Genomic DNA, 20,719 nt, shown 5'->3' on the forward strand with positions numbered 1-20,719 from the left:
ATTGACCAGACCTGAAAAATCTAAGCAAATTAATAGATGGAAGATGATTAAACAGAAGGTTTTGTAGATACAGTACTGAATTCTGCCATCCGGACACATGCAATTTGAAATATGATTATAGAATATCAGGCATAAAATGGTTATGCGATTAAAATGCGATTAATTAGATTAATTAATTACAAATCCTGTAATTAATTAGATTAATTTTTTTAATCGCCTGACAGCACTAATATATATATATATATTTTTTTTTATCGAAATGGTATCGAAGTATCGATACTTTTCAAGGTATCGTATCGAAGTCGAAATTCCAGTATCGTGACAACACTAATGGATAATAATAATCAAAAACGCTGAAACTCACCGCAGCTTCCTCGTAGCGATGGGGGATGATACTGGAGCAAAAAGTTCGCTATTATGGGATGTTGATCTAGATCAGGGGTCTCAAACTCGCGGCCCTCGGGCCAATTGCGGCCCGAGGGATGATATTTTGCGGCCCCCTACTTGACGTCAACGTTTAGTGTTAATGCGGCCCGCGCGCTACTGTTTGCCGAGACGTTGCGCGAGATTTGGAAGTTTTATTTATTTAATCACTTGTAGGCTACCATAGCGCAGGCTCATGACAGCAACGTTATGTTAGTACCTTGGTTGAAACGTGATTCCGGAGTGATATTAAGTAAAGTGGAAGGCAAATGCATCCTCGCTATCTCCTCTGACTGCGAGCAGTGCTCTGCATAAGCGGCTGGCTGCACTGACAACTGTCTGTGTCTGTGTACGGGTCTGGTCCAATCACATTCAGCATCCCGTCAGCGTCCCCCCCCCCACCCACAGTCTGCGAATCAGATGCAGAGTAGGGCGGATCTTCACGGATTGCATGTCGTCTCTCTCTTTCAGTAATTAGTCAGAGCAGAGTTGACGGCGCATCTACAGTAAACTCGCTCCCAGTTTTATCTCCGTGAGATTAATCATAAATGTAGCTACTAGCCTAGTTTCGCCAGCAGGCAGCCAGCAGAAAAATATGGCATTTTAAAAGATGGTCAGTAAAAGAAAACTCAATTGCAATTCAAAGGTGAATGGACTGAAAAATATGCGTTCATCCCGAGTCCCAGCACCAAACCAATGTGACATTATGCCAAGAAACGGTATCTCTTGTGGAGGGTGGCAATTTGAAAATAATGTGTGATGGAGACCATGTTTGAAGGCAAACAAAAGCAAATCCCCTTCAGATCGCACAGCAACCAGAATAACTAAACTATAAATACTGGCTGGTGATTTGATTAGACAGATTTGTGATAGAATAAAAAAAATGCACAGTGCATTTCCATAGCTGTGGATGAGTCCACTGACACCACTGAGAAGCCTATGTTCTGAAGAACCATTCATGTTCTGAAGAACTGTTCATGTTCTGAAATGTTATTGCTAAAGATTGAGAAGATTGGATCAGTTGTACTTTTTTTTTTGAATACTTGAAACCCTTTTTTTGTGGAATATTTGATGCGGCCCAGCCTCACCCAGACTCTACCTCCAACGGCCCCCAGGTAAATTGAGTTTGAGACCCCTGATCTAGATGAACCATTTCCGGGTTGTATAATAATATATACGTCCAAATAACGCTGTTTATTGAGTTATGGCAACCGATCGATTATCCAGTGTGTCAAGATGGAGTCCCGGGAGCGATCACGAGTGGCGGACGGAATAGGGGGGACACCAAGCACTTCCGGCCCCACTTACCCACTTCCGGTTTGGCGATCGGCCACCAGGTGGTGATATTGAACCGTTGGAGAGTTGAGTGGAGATCCCCAGCACCCGTCAAGGATCCGTCGGTGAAATATGATTACCATGACAGATTTTTGAAATATTGATCTCAAAGACGCTGTAAAACGTCATTGGCAGATTATGCATGGCGAGGAATGACGTCTTAACACGTCATTGGCGATTAAAGGGTTAAAGAACATGAACGGTGAAGCTGCATGATTCTTTATAGATACGAGCTGGCAATATAAATGTCTGGTCTAATTAAGTATTAAGAGGCAGACATAACAATGACAATGATAGTTTGCAATCTTGACCAAAGAGAGATTTACCCAGGTGTGTAGAGCCAGGTAGAGGAACAGTCCAAACAGGGAGAGAAGAGCACACTAGTATGGTAAGTTGGTACATTATCCGGTTTTATTATAAAATCCTTCTAAATGGCAAAGGTTAATACATTATGAAAGGTTATTCCAATATCCAGTATTATTACTTTATCCAGTGTTACACAGCATGATAACAACTCCCCAAACATTTCATGCAAGGAAAAGATACACATCACACGCAAACCTACAGAAGATTGACCAGATCTGCATTTATTCTTCAAATACATCTAAAGGAATCCAACCCATTCAAAACTCTGCAGCTAGGCTATTAACTAGAACCAAGAGGAGCCCACATCAGCCCAGTGTTAGCGACTCTGCACTGGCTTCTCCAAGTATCTTGTCAACTATGTGCCCCCTAGAACATTACTATCATCTACTACTGGTTTATTGAAGGTTCCCAACCACAGCCAAAAGAAAATGCACCAACAAATTATGCACCAAAGCTATGGAACACCCTACCTATGGACATTAGGGAGGCTAGATCTCTCTCTAAAAAAATTATAAAATGTACCTCTTCACCATTGTGAGGTTCGCCTCTTCCCTGGACCTTTAATTCCTGTTCCCTGGACCTTTAATTCCCTGTCTCCTCACCTCTCCAGCCCCCACCCTCGCGTTCGTTTACTCTCGTCTGCTCTTCAGCAGCCCACACCCTTGGACTACCTTTCATTATGTGTTTGATTGGTCCTTGCCGAACACACACTTCTTAGTCAAGTATCAATTACCATCACGCACCTGATGTGTGTTCTAATTAGCACCCCTGTGGGCTTTAAATACCTCGATCTCCCCCCCAGTCCTGGTCGGGTCGTTCTCTATCTGTAAGCTCCTACGGGAGATTCCCTATCTGTATCTGTTTCTGTATTCTGGATGCTGTTTCATCTTCGGCGTGAGACGAGGTGCCAGCCTTCGCCACCTGTCGCCGTTTGCCTGGAGTGGGACACAGCCTGCGCTCTCTAATTCTCTACGGGAGGTATTCCAGTGTTCCACTCCAGACTCCGCGCTGATGCGCTCCTACAGCAGACGCGCACCACTCCAGACTCTGCGCTGATGCGCTCCTACAGCAGACGCGCACCACTCCAGACTCCGCGCTGATGCGCTCCTACAGCAGACGCGCACCACTCCAGACTCCGCGCTGATGCGCTCCTACAGCAGACGCGCACCACTCCAGACTCCGCGCTGATGCGGTCCTACAGCAGATGCGCACCACTCCAGACTCCGCGCTGATGCGCTCCTACAGCAGACGCGCACCACTCCAGACTCCGCGCTGATGCGCTCCTACAGCAGACGCGCACCACTCCAGACTCCGCGCTGATGCGCTCCTACAGCAGACGCGCACCACTCCAGACTCCGCGCTGATGCGCTCCTACAGCAGACGCGCACCACTCCAGACTCCGCGCTGATGCGCTCCTACAGCAGACGCGCACCACTCCAGACTCCACGCTGATGCGCTCCTACAGCAGACGCGCACCACTCCAGACTCCGCGCTGATGCGCTCCTACAGCAGACGCGCACCACTCCAGACTCCGCGCTGATGCGCTCCTACAGCAGACGCGCACCACTCCAGACTCCGCGCTGATGCGCTCCTACAGCAGACGCGCACCACTCCAGACTCCGTGCTGATGCGCTCCTACAGCAGACGCGCTCCTTCAGCAGACGCGCTCCACTCCAGACGCGCATCGCTCTCTAATTCTCTACGGGAGGATGTGTCTCTCCGAGCCGGCGCGCTCTCCGAACCGGCGCGTTCTCCAAGCCGACGCGCACCACTTCAGACGTTTAGCCGGCGTGCTCCACTCCAGACGCGCATCATTGCTCTCTAATTCTCTACGGGAGGATGTGTCTCTCCGAGCCGGCGCGCTCTCCGAACCGGCGCGTTCTCCAAGCCGACGCGCACCACTTCAGACGTTTAGCCGGCGCGCTACTACTCCAGACGCGCATCGCTCTCTAATTCTCTACGGGAGGATGCGTCTCTCCGAGCCGGCGCGCTCTCCGAACCGGCGCGTTCTCCAAGCCGACGCGCACCACTTCAGACGTTTAGCCGGCGCGCTACTACTCCAGACGCGCATCGCTCTCTAATTCTCTACGGGAGGATGCGTCTCTCCGAGCCGGCGCGCTCTTCAAGCCGACGCGCACCACTCCAGACGTCTAGCCTGCGCGCTCCTACTCCATCCCTGTAAGCAGCTCTGGCCCTCGCCCTGTCCAAGGCCTTAACCCTGTTCTCTCTGTCCCTGTCTCCAGCCCGCCTCCGCGGGCCTCTGTCCCTGTTTCCCCTCTCCAGTGCCCCTGTTCCTGCCCTGTCCTTTGCCCTGGCCCTGTCCTTTAGCCTTAGCCCCTTAGCCTGCTCGCCTCTTAAAGGCACATTGCCCTTTTCCTCGTTCCAGTATTTTTGTGTTCTCCCTTAGCCTTCCCCTTAGCCTGCTCGCCTCTTAAAGGCACTTTGCCCTTTTTTCCTTGTTCCAGTATTTTTGTGTTCTCCCTTAAAGGGACAGTGCCGCTTTTCTGTTGTATTCAATAAATGCCCAGTTCTTGGCTTACTCTCATACCTGTCTTGTGTTGTGCGATTGGGGTCGGTTACAAACCATAACAACCATAGCCTTTTACCTTCACATTCCTTTTATCCAAAGCTGTAAAGGAATGTGAATCACTACCCACTTTCAAAACCACTCTCAAAGAACACCTACGGGAGACTGTAATTTGAAACTGGCCCCTGTAAATGTCCTAACCGAACCCCCTCCAATGTACAGTAAATTACCAAGTATGGTTTTGTCAATATTCCAATGTACAGTTTTGCTTGTACAGTTGTACAGTGTGTCCCCCACCCTCCTACCCATCCCATCACCCCACCCCCACCCACCCAACCACCTCCAATGTACAGTCATGATGAATTGAAAATGGGGGACCCTGATGTAAACAAGACGAAAGTCTTTCTCTGGTCTGCATCCCCTTAACAATTGTATGTATTGAGCTGTACTGTACCCATTCTGCAATCTGTTAATAAAGTTTTCAATCAATCAATACATTCTGCTGCTTGGACTCATTGCATTGACTGTGATTGTTGTGATTGCTGTACTGTAGATGAGAACTATTGTATTGTACTATTTTACTCTGTCTATTATATTTTACTAAAAATTTTATTGCACTATTTTACTGTACTGTAGATGAGAACTATTTTATTGCACTGCACTATTTTACTGTGTATCAGTGATAATCAAACCGTAAACAAAGAGTCCTATTTAGATCTTAGATCCTAATATGAAAAACTGTGATTTAATGTTCTATGCCTTACCTTGACTGTATCTATTTTATGCTTTATTTATTTTTTTTATGTCTGCACCAGTGTTCATTTTGGCAGCTATTTTAATTTTAGTCTTAGTCATGTGTCAAGTGCTCCTTTTTCGTTATCATATTTAGTCACCTTCATTTATTTTTAGTTTAGTCAGTTTTAGTCAACTACAGGTCTGAGCATTTTAGTCTTAGTCAGTGTTCAGTATTTCCCCTAGGATTTTTTTCAGGGGGGGTGGTAGGCCCCCCAAAACTACTAGTGTTGTCGCGGGGCGCGCGTGTCACGGATACGTGGTGTCAACAGTGTCGTCATAGTAAAGTAGTAGTTTAAATATCAACATTATCTGGCCATCAGTAAATATCAAACTTTCCAAAGACCAGAGTTGGGACGGGCACGCGTGCACTGCACATACACACACACAGAAAGGGAGAATACACACACAGAAAGGGAGAATCCAGAATCCAGTTAATATATCAACTATCCAGTTAGTTTTTATATAATTTAGCTAGCTCGCCAACGTTACTGTGATTAAAGCAATCTAAAAAACAAATAATATTTTTTTTAAATAATAAAAAAAAAAATTATTATAACTGATGATTTTTGTCTAGTTTTCGCTAATGAAAAAAGGCATCTTAATAAATAGAATTGCAATAATCTATTTATTAAGTATAGTCTAGCCAAAACCCTATCAGCTGATTCACAATAAGTTCAGTAGAAGGCTAGAAGCCCAATAGTAACCAAACATGGTCAATAGATTCAGAAAAGTCAGACATGGAATGGAACATATTCTGATTTAAATTGCTTTTTTTCTTTCTTTTTTTTTACCAACAAAACAATATTAGGATAGTGTAAATACACAGTACACACTGATTGCAATTCTCACTGGGACCTACTGTACGTCACACATACATTCCCTTTTGTCCGTCGAGTACAACCGTAGATCGCTGACGTCACTTTAAACTTAAAATGGCAGCCTCCATCAGAGCATTCGGCTAACAACATTAGCTTAGCGAACCTGCCACTCCACTTCTATGTGCATAAAGTGTACTAACAAAATATCACAGCCTCTAAGACTGGGAGCGTTCTAACTCTACTGTTACGACCCTGGCTCAGAGGGAAGCAACATAAAGGGGACACAGACACCAACGGTCAAGTTTAAACCAAAAGGTTATATTTATTACTATAACTAGCACAAACAAAAGGTCAATGTGGTGGAAGGGAGGGAGACACTGCTCCCACAGTGTCTTCCAGCAGTAGTATGTCAGCATGTGTGGGCGGGGGAGGGCCTTTGAGCCCTGACAGGCAGCTGTTTAATTAGCAGCAATCAGCTGCAACACAGGACACAGGATTAACAAAAAGCATGGTACATAACATTCCCCCCCTTAAAATGGTTGCCCAGGAGGCAACCACTACACATCAAACCACTCAAACAGAAATATCCATCAACAATTCAACACCACACATTGCATACACAATATGCACAACAATCACAATGCAATCTAGAATGCATTATGACCGTGAGAGGGCGTCTGCCAGCACGTTGTCCCTCCCACGAATGTGGCGAATATCCAAGTTATACCCTTGGAGGAACAAGCTCCACCGCATCAAACGATGGTTCGAGTTCACCATGCTGCGAAGAAAAACCAAAGGGTTATGGTCTGTATAAACAACAAGGGGTAAACTGGACGATCCAACGTAAACATCAAAATGGTTCAAGGCAAGAACCAAAGCGAGCGCCTCCTTCTCTATAGTAGAGTAGTGCAGTTGATGGCTGTATTTTTTTTTTTTAAAGTAGCACACTGGATGCCCCACCTCTAATGCATCCTCTTGCAGGAGGACGGCTCCAGCACCAAGGTCACTAGCATCAACTGCTAACTTGAAGGGCAGTTGAAAATCAGGGGCTGACAGAACGTGAGCACTAATCAGAATGCCCTTGATGCTCTCAAAAGATTGTTGACAGGTCTCAGTCCACTCGAAAGGTACCTTAGGACTGAGCAGATTAGTCAGAGGGGCAGCAACAGAAGCAAAGTTCTCCCATCCCACTGTTAGTCGTTATGCCAATCCCCAACCCCCTTCCTGGTTGTTGCGCACTTTCCCCTACTGTTGGTCCGAGTGGCCGGAGACTGTCACATGCTTTCCTCCGACGCATGTGCAGCCAGCCGGCAGCCAGCCTAGCCGCGCAGATTCTCACTGGGAGAGTGTAACGTGTGGGAGGCCGCACTACCTCTCACCAGATCCTACCTTCGCTGAGCAGGCGCCCCGACCGAACTGTAGGGGTCGCTGTCCACAACGCCCAGGACCCACCCACGGCTCCCCTCCCCCTAACTCAGCCAAACGAGTTAGTATAGCGATCAGCCCGAGCCAAGGCAATGCTGACTCTCCGGGAGTCGAGACCGCAGCCTCTTGCATTGGTGACGAGCACAATCTCCGCTACGCCACCTGACCGCCAATTATGGGTAGTTTACATCATTGGTATCTAATTTAATTATAATTTTTTTTCCTTTTGAAGCCGGAAATGGCACTCAGAAAGGGTTAAAAAGGTCCACGCACGAATAACATGCACAAGCAAATCTAAAAGCTTATCAGACGCTAGCACGGCCGTGACGTCACTTCAGGCAACTTATGCCTTATGCCCATCCGGGTCATAGTACTACTGGATATATGGCGCTGGCTCAACTCTTTCTACGCTCGGTTTGGTGTAGACAGTGGCGGCGCTGGCTCAATGGCTAGTGACGTCACTGGCGCGCCGGCTGTTGTGGAGGGGGGGGGGGCAACCGCGGGGGGGCGGGGACGCTCTCTCGTTGTCGGAACACAGTGTGAGAAGAGCATTTATGCAGGTGAACACCAGGAAAGCGGCTGGCCCAGATGGTATAACAGGACGCATACTTAAGTCCTGTGCCAACCAGCTAGCCCCTGTGTTCACCGCCATATTTACGTTCAGGAGATGGCAAGTACGACAGGTGGGAGTCCAAGTCACCTAGTATCTGAGTGTTTAACAACCTGCCCTGAGAAATCTCCTTTGACACAGAACAGTCGGCTACAATATAGTTAGAACAGCCACAGGCTTGACCTCTGATCTGATACCCTATCATAGTACGCCTTCAACATATTGACGTGACATAATCTACTCTTGCGCCTGCGGTCGGGAGTCGTAATCAAGTAGTGTCGGGTCTGCAACCTTTGAAAACCCGATCGGTAATAAGATTTAAAAAAGAAGTAAAGAATGAAACACTTTTGAGGTAGTTTTATTATATAAAAATGAATGAACAAGGTATAAAAGTGAATAAGATATAAAAGGTGAAATAAACAAAAATACTAGTTCTTTGAACACAGAGTGATATGACCGGCCGGCCAAAGCGTGTGCTCCTAATGAAAAAGAAGTGGTCTGGTTCCCTTCCTCCGTTTTCCTTATCACCCCTCTCCACGGCACATCATATAATTGGTGTGTGTGCGTGCGTGTGTGTTGGTGTGTGGGTGCTGGTGTGTGTGTGTGCTGGTGTGTGTGTGCTGGTGTGTGTGTGTGTGTGCTAGAGTGTGTGTGTGTGTGTGTGTTGGTGTGTGTGTGCTGGTGTGTGTGTGTGTGTGCTGGTGTGTGTGTGCTGGTAGAGTGTGTGTGTGTGTGTGTTGGTGTGTGTGTGTTGGTGTGTGTGTGAGTGTGTGTGGGTGTGTGTGTGTTGGTGTGTGTGTTTGTGTGTGTGTGAGTGTGTGTGTGTTAGTGTGGGTCTGTTCTGAAAGGGAGGGAAAAAGATTTATTGGTATGTGTCTTATCGTTGGTACTTAAACTCTACCTGGCCCTGTCTTCTAATCGCGGGGTAATCCTAGTCAAGTCATAATTTAGTTACTTGTGGCATTTCGTGTCAAATTAATTGAGTTAAAGCTATATGCTCCAACGTTGTGTCTTGGGGGAATGAATGTGTCTTTGTATTAGGTTTTGCATCGTGTGTGTGTGAGTTTTTATGGTCACTGATTAGGATCTTTGAGTGCTCTGGTGTGCCAGAGAGAGAGAATGCCAAGGGAACTAGGATTTGCATGTATTCTGCTACATGATTATACATGTAGAATGCCTCTGCTATAATTTCCATGATTATACATGTCATATTTCAACAGTCCCCCCTTCCCTACCCACCAGGTAGGGAAAAAATGAAATAGAAGGGGACCTTACGCAAAATCATCAACAAACAATCAAACAATAAAAAAAACACACCGGCTGACCCAATCCACACCGCAAAAAGCACAAGAGTTGGTAGAGAAATGGCACAATCATCAACCTCTCCATCTACCACCTCAAACAGAGTCACTGCATGTGGCCAAAAACCTCCCGAGACAATCCACGGCCTAGAATGTACGGCCTATTAAAGAACACATGAATAATAACATGCTTAATACTATGACATAATTGGAGGATAAAAGGCACACATCGTCCCATAGTCCCGCTATTATGGTAACGGCCCTTGGCGCAGCTCACAGCACATCAGACTCACTGTGAGTTGTCAAACATAACATAACAGTGTATAATAACAGTGTATAATAAAACACAACAGTGTATAATAAAAACAACCCAAATCAGGGTGTAGGGAGTCAAAAGGCCCCTTAAAAAACAGAAAAATACAAAAAATGAAACCCCACCGCCGTCCGACGTCCGCGATGGATCTCAGCACATCTCTGGACATATTTCTAACCACAATGATCAACGTATGGGATGAACTCTAATACATCAGACATGTACGTATCCTAGTAGGGCTTGTGGAGTGTGACCACATACAATTGGGGGCCCAGAGGAGAGAGAGAACTTGGTGCGGTATAGAGAGATGAGAGAGAGTAGAGTAGGAGACAGAACAGGCTAGATTCCTATAACATGAGGCTCCTTCTCTGGTTTGTATGGGATGACCAACACTAATACATCAGACCTGCACGTAACCTAGTTGGGCTTGTGGAGTGTGACCACATACATGTGGGGGCCCAGAGGAGAGAGAGAATTTGGTGCGGTATAGAGAGATGAGAGAGAGGGTAGAGTAGGAGACAGAACAGGTAGAGTCCTATAACACGAGGCGTCTTCTCCCGGTACCAGGTACAGGAGAGTCTGTGTTATCCGGTGAGGAGAGACTAGGCATAGCTTCCTCCCATTATCTGGATATCACGATCAGGCAACACGTGGCAACGGACAGTCCAGAGGCCTCTCAGTCCTCCTCGTCCTGTACAGTCAGAGAGTAAAGAGGGAACGAAGCAGAGGGGACAGTGGGAGGAGGGGCCGGAGTAGAGAACAGGGGGAATGGGGCAGAGGGGACACTGGGAGGAGGGGCTGCAGTGGGGAACGGAGGGAATGGGGCAGAGGGGACACTGGGAGGAGGGGCTGGAGTGGGGAACGGAGGGAATGGGGCAGAGGGGACAGCAGGGGGGGGAGGGGGGTATACGGTGGGGTATACGGCCTGTACACGGGGCATACGGTCCGAGACATACGGGAGAGTGGCAGACTTAAAGGGACTTTGCATAGAATTAGGGAGATATACACGAGCATGCACAGAATCAGGGAGATTTCCATGGGCATCTAGTGCTCCTGGTGTAGGATACAGAGAAATGTAGCTCCCGCGATCGTCCTCCGCCAACCTCAGCGAGTGCCCATCCGGCTCGCCTTCTTCCTTTAACAGCGGAAAGAAGGAGGAATCCTTCTCCTTGGAAAGTGCAGTAGTAATTAGCCGGTTGGTCAATGAACGGAGACAAGGGATGCAACAACATCCTACCAAGACAAGAACAGAACCGGCAACAGCAAGGGACATAAACATACTGACAAACATAGACTTGTACCGACCAAACCACCTCTCCATCGCTCCACCGAAAGGGTCTGCTGCACCACTGTTCCGCTTAAGCTCATGACTCAAGGTCGTTAAGCCTAACAAGGCCTTGGTCACTGAGCCGTCAGGACTAGTGTGGTTCGGGAGAAATGTGCAGCATAAGGCCCCGAACATGGAACAGACCCCGCCCCTCTCAGCCATTAACATGTCCAACGCCATCCTATTCTGGAGTGTCATGAGGCTGGTAGCGGAGAGCTGCTCCGCCACCCCCTCAAAAGCCTCCCTCGTGTAATTTATAAATCGCTGCTGATTGTAAAACACGTAGTTCAACCAATCTAGGTTCTTATTAATTGTGGGCCAAACAAAAATAGATTCAAACCCTGCGAGCACTGTGTTCCTGGCCTTGAACTCGTCGGGGACCCCCCTTGGTACGCCTATGGAATCAAGATAAACGCTACCGTCAAAGGAGCCTTTAGGGGCCCTACGCCTGCTACGGCGAGGGCTGGGGCGGAGTACCCTCTCCCCTGCCGCTGTGTTCTTTAATTCCTCAGCAGTATAGGGGATAGCATAAAAGGGCAAAACCAGCTGAACAGGGGCACATACACCTGACCATCTATCGGGGAGAATGGAGTATGGAGTATGTCTGTACCGCAATACCACCAGACATCCGTCCTGGCGTAGCGCATCTTTGACAAGTCTCCTGTTGTACTCAGTGTGTTGACACTGTGTTGCGTGTCACATGTCTTTATCTCCCCCACTGCTCTGCCTCCTCTGTCCCTCCTGGTGATACACGTGTACGCCCCCAGATAGGGAGTAAACGGGGGAGCAATGGGGGCCACTCCAACGGGGGGAAAGAGCTTAGTGAGTGCGGTGCAATTGGGTTTGACAGCGATTTTAGTGAGGAACATGTCCAGTAGACATATGAAACTTCCGGGGTCCTCCCGCATGCTCACAGGAAAGGGGACTGTGCCCAACGAGGGCCTGGCTGATGCACAGATTACACATTCAGACACGTTGTTCAGTTTTGCAGTGAACAGCATCCATCTTAACCACATATTTGGCTCAGTATATCCTGTCTCTATGGCTATGGTGTCTTCTACCGAACCCATACGAACATATGTGACTTGTGGATGCTCAGTGGCTAATGGTCTGGGTCGGACTCCCTCTACTAGGGGGGGTGGGGTGTTCGGGGGCCCTATCACCAGTCTAAATGGTCCTGTGAAATCTGGATATCCCACACCCGGAATACCTACGACCAGATCAACGGCATCCCCCACCTGTGCATTTACGAGGGTGATAAGAATGGGGTTACATGAACCTACTTTACAGCTGGGTGGGGGTTGTCCATTGATCACAGTCAGTCTGTCTTTAAGCGAGCGCCCAGACTCGTCTAATCTCATCTCTGGATCCTGCGTGCGGCCATGGTCCCTGCTCCCCTTAGTGTCCCAAGCTGAGTCTGTGGGGGAACGGCACGGAAGAGCATGGGAAACACAGATGCGTTTATTCAACTGGGAGTATGTAGCATGATTTCCTCTACAGCCAGCCAATATACAAGCGTCAATCAACACTGTTGATGTCTTCCCTTCCTCAAACCTGACGTCCATAATGTATCTGGCCTTTCTAACACCGCGTCTCTGGGCGTAGTCACGGGAAGCGGGTTCTTTGATAGTCTGCTGCACTGCATGGGGGTTGGATGAGAAACAATAGCAGAACAGACCAAGGGTAAAAACTAACAGACATCCTATCACCAGACTGATCCTAAGACATGTGAATTTTTCATTTTTAGACGCCATTTCCATTTTTTAGGAGGTATCTTATTCCGTAACAAAGTACAGCAAGTAGCAAGGAAAACACTGTGATTGCCAGACTACCCACCACTACCCTACTCAGTTTTACAGAGATATGGCGTACTCCAGTAATGTTTACAACTGTGTTCTGGTGTTGTATTTGGTGAGAAGAAGGGGATGTTATATTAAGGATGTCGTCAAGCGTGTTTTGTCCTATATCAGACAGAATGTCATCTGATATATCAGGTAGCCAGATTCTCATTACTCTCTTGTTCCAGCACGGCCAAATCGTGTCTAACCTCTCCAAGTTTACGAGAGGGTTCCTGTGCAGGTACACAATGTGTGAGGTGGTGCCAATTAGCTCCTGTTTTACTTTTTACCTTCAGAGCGTGCGAGGTAGCTTCCACTACCAGGGCAGGCTCTTTCCACCTAGGGTCAGTCCACTTTCTTTTGTGCACTTTGACCCTTACCCAGTCACCAGGTTTAACAGGAGTCTGTTCCGGTGTCTCCTCGGCTGGCTCTGCGTTCTGGACCTGTGAAGACAAGACTCGAGTGATTTTAGTGAGAGCCCTAATATAGTCTTCCACCTCAATGTCCCATATGTTCAACGCTGGACCAACACCCCCCTCTCTGGGTGGGCCTGGCATTGGTCTACCTGTCATTAGTTCATGGGGAGAAAGGTGAGTTCTCCCACTCTGGGAAGATCTCATGGACATTAGCGCAAGGGGAAGTGCATCCACCCACTTCATCTTAGTCCCATGACAGGCCTTGGCAATTTTCCTCCTCAAAGTTTGGTTTGCTCGTTCTACAAGGCCCTGCGAGGCCGGATGATAAACTGCCCCAAATTTGTGCCCTATGCCTAGCTGCTTTTCCACTATTGCCAGTTTGTGACTGGTAAAGTGAGAGCCATTGTCACTCCGGACCAAGGTCGGGAGCCCATGACGGGGGACAAACTCGTTTCTTAGCCACTTAACAACTGTGGCCGCATCCTCTTTCCTACAGGGGATGGCTTCTACCCATCGGGTGAACCTGTCCACCGCAACCAAAATGTACCTATATCCACGTACAACATTCTCAGCTCCCATATCTGTGAAGTCTATGCAGATTTCTTTAAAAGGCGCATCTGGGACAGGGAACCTACCCATAGGACACTTGTAGGTCCTCTTTACATTAAAGGCGTTGCAGGTGTGGCAGTCTGCAATGAAGTTCTCCACTATCTCTTTGAAATATGGATGCCACCAATGCGTCTCTGCCTCTTTAGTAGTTCTCAGTCTGCCCACATGGGTGGGGCCATGTGCCTGCTTTATGATCAGTTGACACAGTTTAGCTGGTGCCACTAGGCGGCCATCATGTGCTCTCCAAATCCCATCAACACATGTAGCTCCCTTTCTCAGCCACTGGTTCTGTTCATATGGACCAGCCTGTCGCTGCAGCTCCCTGATTGATTCCTCTGTCAACTCCAGCTCCTCTGCCTCACATAAACACATCATCTGACCTTTGTACCCTGCCACAAATTTTGCTGCCTTATCTGCTGCATCATTCCCATTAGCAATAAATGTGTCTGAACTCTGATGACCTTTACACTTCATGACCCCCACCTCCAGGGGAAGGAGGACTGCTGCCAAAAGATCCCTAAGTGCTTTTGCATGTTTTATTGGTGTGCCTTGAGAGGTAATAAACCCCCGCCTAATCCATTGTGGGCCATCTATGTGCACAGCCATGTGGCCATACGCAGAGTCAGTGAAGATGTCTACCCTCTGACCCCGTGCCAGTTCCAATGCTCTTGTCAATGCTATTATTTCAGCCAGTTGAGCAGACGCTGGCTGAGGAATGATGGCAGACTCTATAGTCACATTTTTAGAGTCTCTCTGTTCTACCACGGCATAAGAAGCAATATTCCCATTCTCACCCCTGTAGCAGCACCCATCACAAAAGAGAACCATATCTGGCTCTGGTATCGGTTCCTCCCGCAGATCTGACCTGATCTTTAAGTCACGCTCCGCTATATAGCTGCAGTCATGTGGCTCATGATCATCAGAGGCTAATCCTGAAGCCATGTTAGCTTTTCCGGTCTCGTAGCTAATGTGTGGCTGTGTGAGGGACTCTGAAATCCTGATCTTTCTGACAGGTGAGAATGCAAAAGCTTTAGAGCTAAAAAATGCAACTACACCGTGTGATGTGTTCACCTTCAGGGCGTGACACATGACTACATGAGCTGTCTTTTCAATAGCTCTGGCCAGTGCAGCCAGGTGCCTGGCGCATCCCGTCTGACCTAGCTCTATGTTGTCGAGCTTTGAGCTGTGGTATGTCATCACCCTCCTCTCTCCCCTTTGTTTCTGATACAAGACACCATTCACTACCCCCCCTACTTCAGAAACATCAAGGTAGAATGGTTGTGTATAGTCTGGTGTGCACAAATGCGCAGCTTGTGCCAGCGCCTGCTTGGTCTGAGTGAAGGCCTCTTCGCCCTCCCTTGTCCATTCCAGTTCTGCTGTGAGGTTTCTATTCCCTGCTTCAGCAATCATGTCTCTGAGTGGTTGAGTTAGAGTCACATAGTCTGGCACGTAAGTCCTACTGTACCCAGTGAGGCCCAGGAAGGCCAACATCTGTTGTACTGTCTTCGGTTTACCGTGTGAGAGTATAGATGTTCTCTGTGACGAAGTCAACGACAGGCTGTTAGCTGAGATGAGTCGTCCTAAGAAGGTGACAGTCTTTCTCGCTATTTGTGTCTTTTCTCGCTTCACTTTGTATCCTACCTCGGCGAGTAGTGTCAGTAGGTCAGTGGTGGCTCTTAAACAGGCCTCAGCTGTAGGCGAGGCCAGGATTAAATCGTCTACATACATGATCAAATTGACCCCTTCAGGAAGCTGTAAGGTGTCCAGGTCCCTCTTTAGGGCCTGATTGAATAGCCCAGGGCTGTCCTTATAGCCCTGTGGTAGCCTGTTATAGGTGAGTTGACTGCCACCATAGGTAAAGGCAAACATATCTTGTACTTTTGGGTCGAGGGGTAAGCAGAAAAATGCATTTGATAGATCAATGACTGTGAAGTGGGTGTGTGATGGATTGATGTTCTGTAGTGCCAGATATGGGTCAGGTACAGGAATGTTTTCTGTCGTTGTTGCGTTGTTGACCTCTCTTAAGTCATGGACCATTCTCCACCCCTTGTCCCCTGCCTTGGGTACTGGTAGGATAGGTGTGTTCCATGGGGATGTGGTGTATCTTAGAACCCCGACCTCCAGGAGCCGCTCGATAGTGTCTCTTATTCCAACAATCTGTTCAGGCTTAAGGCGGTACTGCGGCCGCCAACAGGGATATTGGTCAGGCTTAAGGGTAACTGATACTCCTCTGTGTGTCACACAACCCACATCGAATGGCCCCGTAGTCCACAGTTTGGACGGCACAGCCATGTCTCAGTGTCCGGGTGATCTGTGTGTTCTCGTCCATGGTCACGTTCCAATTCTTGTACCTCCAACAAGCCCTTATCTGTGCCTCTGTGGAGGATTTTCCACATGTTGTTTACAGGGTTTGTGAAGACCTTGGGGAATGCAGTGGGCACCCACTCACAGGTGAGGGCCTCTTTCATCATAAGGCCCAGGGACCTAGCTTCATACCCCACTGCAATCGCTAAGGTGACATGGGGTGTGGCGTCTGCGTCTAGAGTGTACCATGTTTGTTGTTCTGGGGTCAGATGTGAATATGCAGCGACCCCTTGGGGACCCACAATAATGTCAGATGTCTGTATTGTCTCAGTGTGGCCTTCTTTGTCTTGCTCCCAGGCCTGTTGATACTCCTCATCAGTCCTCCTAAGATAGTTGTATGTCGAGTGCAGGGGATCTGACGGGGGCCTATACGCCCCAAGGGTATTTATCCATGGTTTCCACATCATATAATGTCTCTGTATTTCTGGCGTGTCAACCTCAGTAGTAAGCAGCCTACTCCAATAGACCTGAGTGATTTCCTGTTGGGTGTCAATTGTTCCTAACATTAATATCCTTTGTCCATAGTGGCGAGTGATGAGAGTGTCGTCATGACTTCCCGGGAGTCGCAAAATGATACCATCAGAAGTACAGAAAATGACAGCTCCTAACTTAACTAGGAGGTCTCTGCCCATTAGATTGACTGGGCACTGTGGCGCGTGGAGGAATTAGTGATTTAGGGTTTGACTGCCTATTCGTGTGACCAATGGGGTAGTATATTTCTGTTCATCTGCTTTACCCGAAAATCCAACCGTTCTGAGAGTATGAGAGGACAGCGGTGGGACTTTACCCCTGAGACTGTTAAGGACAGAAACTGTAGCCCCCGTATCCACCATTAGTTGGATGTCCTCTCCCTCAATTAGACAGGTGACCATTGGTTCATGAAGTGTTTCACCCGTGGCTGGACCCTCTGGGCCTCTTCATTGTTGGTCATTACCCCATGCAGCCATAGGCAACTGCGTAGCATTGGGTGGCATTGTACCATACTGTGGTTGTGTGTACTGGGGCGGAACTTGTTGCTGACCAGGGTATGCAGGAGGAGTCCAGTAGGGGGAAGGTGGCTGTCCTGCCTGGATGTTCGGCGGACCCATGTTTGATTGATAGCGTAAACCCCCTCTTCCTCTGGGGCCAAAGGGTCTCTGGTTTCCCCTGGTGGTTCCCCGTTGGTTGTGACCCCAACAGTTCCGGGCCCAATGACCCCGCATTCCACAGAGATAGCAGGCATCATCCCGCTGCTGCTGCCCGCCCCTCCCCTGTCTGGGCATGGCCCCCCCCCCCCCCCATACATTAGATATTGCATGGGGTTGGGCCATTGTTGTTGTTCCATCACATTTCCACCAGGCGCAACTGCCATCTCCGCCTCTTGAGGCTCTTGTTTCAAGGCGGACCCCAATAGCATCTGTTTCCTCTCTTTCTTCCCTTGATTTCGCTCACTGTCCTTCTCCGCAACTTGAAACTTTAATAATCTCTTAGCCAGATTCTTCATCTCTTCCTCACTCTCCCCTTGTGCCTTCTGGTTTCTAATGTCATAATGTATGAGAAACGCCCTCCATTCCTCATCAGTTTTTGTGTCCAACCCCACGATATCGTCCAATTTGATACGGACCGGTTCTGGGAGAGCTTTAACTACGGCACTCCTCCACACCATTATTGTGGCCTCTGTTTCGTCATACCTCTCCCCTGTACACTCCAACCAAACATCCTCACACCGTTTAAGAAAGGTGTGAATGTCCTCATTTGATTCCTTTTTCAGGCTGGCCAGTGCAGTGAGTGTCCGATTAGTAGGATATCGGTCCCTCACTGCTGCCCAATAGCGTGGTCTATGTAGATTGAAGTCCTCCTGGTCTTGATTCATACTGCATTGAGCGAGCAGATCGGTCTGCCTAGCAGGTGTAGCCCCTTTTACCCCAGTTGACTTAGAGGGCAGGGCCCTAGGTTCGTAACACCTAGCTCTTACTAATCTAATAATACAAATATACGAATATCTGTTTGGGATATAACATCAATACCTTTGAAATAGAAATGATCAAGCCAGACACTTAACTTTAAATATAAAAATAATCTGTATTGAACATAGTGTTATATATTACATACACCGTGTGTATATATATACACATTACCGAATAAAGAAAATGTTAGTTAGTTAATAAATAGAGTATTGTCTCTCAAAGGCACCGTGTGCTCAATATCAAAAAAGGAAAACAAAATAACAGAGCTGTTACTCTGTACTCAGGTTCAAACTCAAAGGCACCATGTGCTCAATATCAAAAAAGGAAATATAAATGAAAACCTATATCCAAAATGGCATTAATGATACAGCTAATTACAAATGAAATATCCTGTACAATAATACAATATACTAATATACCTAAGCCGGCATCTAATAAACAAAAACAAACAAACAAAAAACCCCGTTGCAGGCCTGATTGATGGGAAACTCACAATCCCATTTAATCTTCAGCTCTAATGAGCCAAAGTACTCACGGTCCGGAGTCAGTGTTCAGGTGGGGGGAAAGGAGAAAGTGGAGATTGAGTACGATGCAATGTGAAGTCCTGGTGGGCCTCCCACGCTGCCAGAGGAAGTCTGTACAGGCCTTGGTAGCACAGACTGCTATCTGGTTCCCGAAATCTGTACAGGCCCTGGTAGCACAGACCGCTTATCCTGTTCTCGAAGTCTGTACAGGCCCTGGTAGCACAGACCGCTTATCCTGTTCTCGAATGTAGTGGGTTTCCGGGTTAGCTATCCGGGGCCTGCTACTGTTTACCTAGCTTAGCCAGCTAGCCTCAACACCCAGTCCAATGTGGAGCAATTGATTAGGCATGCCTATCTAACATGCACAATTCCCCGACATCACATATAATGTTCAGCGTGTGTTCTAGGCCAGAACACTTGATAACACTATACTGGATACAACTTAGCAATGGTGTGTCAAACATTTGCACACTCTTCCACCTGCTTCTCTCACCCTCTCACTTTCTGGTCTCGAGAGCTCAATCACCACACCTGGTTAAACCCAGTCCCATCAACCCTGACCTTTTTCCTGATTGGCCAAGCCACAGTTCCCAGTTCACATAGACAGGAGTTCTACATATTACCCATACATGAAATAATGGTATATGTAGAACATATTACCCAGAGGTAAATAAGATATACAAAATACAAAATAATATAATATATTTAACATATATTATATTAACAGGATAACCACTAGGTTAATATTACCAGGGTTAGTTAATATTACCAGGGTTACACCCTCCCCCTTCCAAAGTTCTGTATGTCCCCATAAGACACGACATTTAACAGACTAAGGAGTTGACCCATTCGCTTCTTAACGTTGTTTGATCTTTATAACCATACCTCTGTGCACTATGGTCAACGGTTTGTCTCTGGATTTACCTGGCTCATCATAGGTGAGTCTAATTATTGGCTTTACTGCTCGTTTAGGCCTGGTTTGTGTCTCAGGCACAACTTCTTCTTCAGAGCTGCTAGAGTGCCCTCCTTGTATGTCCGACCCCGACTCAGGAGACTCTGACTCAGGAGACTCTGACTCAGTAGACTCTGACTCAGGAGATGGCTCCTCTCCGCTCTGTTCATCCTCGTATGTGTCAGGAGCTCTGACTGGTTCTCCATCAGGGATGACGACAGCTGGCCCTTGCACAGTGCTTTTCTTCAGGATCCCTTCCAGGTAGGTACTGTAGGGTCTGCGCTCCCTTACATACTCTACTTCAGAGGATGAGTCAGACGTCGGCTCACTCTCTTCTGTTGTAGGAGGAGACGGTATACGTTGTTGCTTCTTGATAGTTCCTGCCCTAGTTCTTGGTTTCACAGGTGTGTTGTGGTCACTCTCCGTTCTTGGCATCCGTACCAGTTGTCCAATGGGTAGGAGATGATCTCTGTGTAGGGTCCTTGTGCGTCCTATTCCATCTTCAGGACTCACTCTGTAAACAGGTAAGTTGGGCATTTTGCTCACCACCACGTGAGGAACAGCACTCCATCGGCTTTGGAGTTTGTGTTTTCCTCTCAACCCCAGGTTTCTTAACAACACTCTGTCACCAGGTTCCAAGGTTTGGCAGGTCACTCTCTTGTCATAGGACTTCTTGTTTCGCTGGTGTACTTTGTCAGCTGCGGCAGAAGCTAGTTCAAAGGCTCTTTGCAGGTCGTCTTTCAGCTTAGCCACATACTTGATGTGGTGACCTCTTTCCTTGCCATCCGGCGACGTACCAAAACACACATCCACAGGAAGTCTTGCTTCTC

This window comes from Notolepis coatsorum, assembly GCF_963971535.1.
Source record: "Notolepis coatsorum genome assembly, chromosome: 5".
Lineage (NCBI taxonomy): Eukaryota > Metazoa > Chordata > Actinopteri > Aulopiformes > Paralepididae > Notolepis > Notolepis coatsorum.